The sequence below is a fragment of the Kryptolebias marmoratus genome, linkage group LG5 (genome assembly GCF_001649575.2).
Source record: "Kryptolebias marmoratus isolate JLee-2015 linkage group LG5, ASM164957v2, whole genome shotgun sequence".
Lineage (NCBI taxonomy): Eukaryota > Metazoa > Chordata > Actinopteri > Cyprinodontiformes > Rivulidae > Kryptolebias > Kryptolebias marmoratus.
In genome coordinates, this window is record NC_051434.1 from 22,311,492 (window position 1) to 22,313,342 (window position 1,851).

A 1,851-nucleotide genomic window follows, 5' to 3' on the forward strand; every position below is an offset into this window, starting at 1 on the left:
ACACTCACCTGGACAGGATTACTGGCTCGTCGACCTCTGGATCACCTAACACCTTCGTCATCTCCTCCACACCGCTGGACACCTCCTGGATCTGTAAGGACAAAAGAACATTAACAGCCATCTCGCAGTGCTCGGCTGATATTAGGATTGGTACCCAAGACTCACCCTGTTCCTCTTATCTTGCAGATCATTCCACGAACATCGCACTGTATATATCTATAATAGACACCTGTAAATAAATTACACTTACCTTCAGCTGTTGTCTCTGTGTCTGGTTTTGGTCTCGCTCTCTGGACAATATTACCCCTGCGTTCATGTCAAAAGGACATCAAATAATGGACATACTGCCATCTTGGAGTGGGATGTTCCACAAAGATCAATCCAGGGACCACTTTTATTTATCTAATATATCAACTCTTCATTGGATTTTCTTAATGTTAGTTTACACTTATGCTGATGATATTATATACTTCAAGTAAATTATCCAAAACCAGAAAGCACACACCTGGGGCTTCAGGAAAAGATTGATTAATCTCATTTATCCCTATTTATTTTGGGCCCATAATGAAAAAAAAAATAAGTTAACGTTTTGGTCTTCATGGCCTCCATCAGAGTATTAACAGCACAAAGGCCATAACATTAGTAAAAAATATCACATTCCACTGAATTCCTGACATCATTTGGGATCTTTTATTCATAACCTTTTGGTTAAATAGCATTCCAAGTTAATGTCCGAACTGCTCTGACAGATTACAGATTGTCATATGATTTATGTTTACTTTATTCATCTTTCTCCACATCTGATCTATTTTTCTGTTAACTGGAGCAAATTTATTGCAATACTGTGCAAATCTTTGTGATTTAAACTCATTCTCAATTGGCAGACAAAACCCAGTTTACCAGAAGATAAATCTTTGTGCAGTTATTTATAGAAATTGTGTCCCTGTGGGCCGTGATGTGGGCATTTTGCAGAACAATTGTAAAATTGTTTCTTCTGTTTCTTTAGCTTATAAAATGTTGCTTTTGTCCATCATGTGCCCAGTTTTTTAAATCTTGTGGTGTTTCAAATAATGAAAATTGAATCACTACAGTTTTAGGACATGTTAGTACATGGATTGGGAGATTGCATGATTGCATGTATCAAAATGTATGACTCAACCACAAATAATGTTGTGTGCTCTGACTTGTTGTAAAGACAGCTACAGAACTGGTTTCATTGAACAGTACATCACATCATACAACTGTCATGATGGGTTTTTACCAAGACTCGAAGGCAAGCAACAACTACAGACACACAACTCAGTTTAACAGATTTATTGAACAGGGAAGGTGCTATGGGCAGGAAAAGGGGAGACGTGATCAGAGGCAGCAGGGAGGAGCTGGGCCAGAGGAAGAGCTGAGGAAAGGTAGGCGGTTAAACAGGGGAGTAAATGGAGAGAATGACGTTGTAACGTGGTGGTGGCTTACGGTTGTGGGGGGCTTCCAGGTTGAGGAGTTCCAGCAGGAGACTGAGGGTGGACAGGCAGCAGCTGGAGGAGCTCAAGGACGTATCCCAGCACGAGACTTAGAGGAGCAGCGAGAATCGAGTGATCCAGGAGGATATTTTACCGGAATGTGGTCAGAGCAGGTTCTAGAAGGATGAGAGAGGAGTCAGAAATACAATTTACAACGCTTTAGACACAGCAGAGAGTGCTAGAGTGTACCACGGTAGAGGTGGAACCATCTGGCGTCTGGCTCTGGGAAGCTGCTCCTATTTAAGGTCCTTCCTGATTGGTGATGAGCACCAGCTGGATCCCATCAGCCTGCCACCCTGTGGATGAAAAGAAAACCACTCCCCTGCAGAACCCAACA

At 41.9% G+C, this 1,851-nt stretch overlaps 1 long non-coding RNA gene across 1 annotated transcript; it reads right to left on the reverse strand.

Annotated features, from left to right (window-relative positions):
• Positions 1–1,162: 1,162 nt before the first annotated feature.
• LOC119617055 lies at positions 1,163–1,845 on the reverse strand. The gene is made up of 3 exons (XR_005233223.1): positions 1,704–1,845; positions 1,468–1,630; positions 1,163–1,396 (listed from the first exon to the last, which is right to left on the reverse strand). It is a non-coding gene; the product is annotated as an uncharacterized LOC119617055 (long non-coding RNA).
• Between the last annotated feature and the right edge of the window lie 6 nt (positions 1,846–1,851).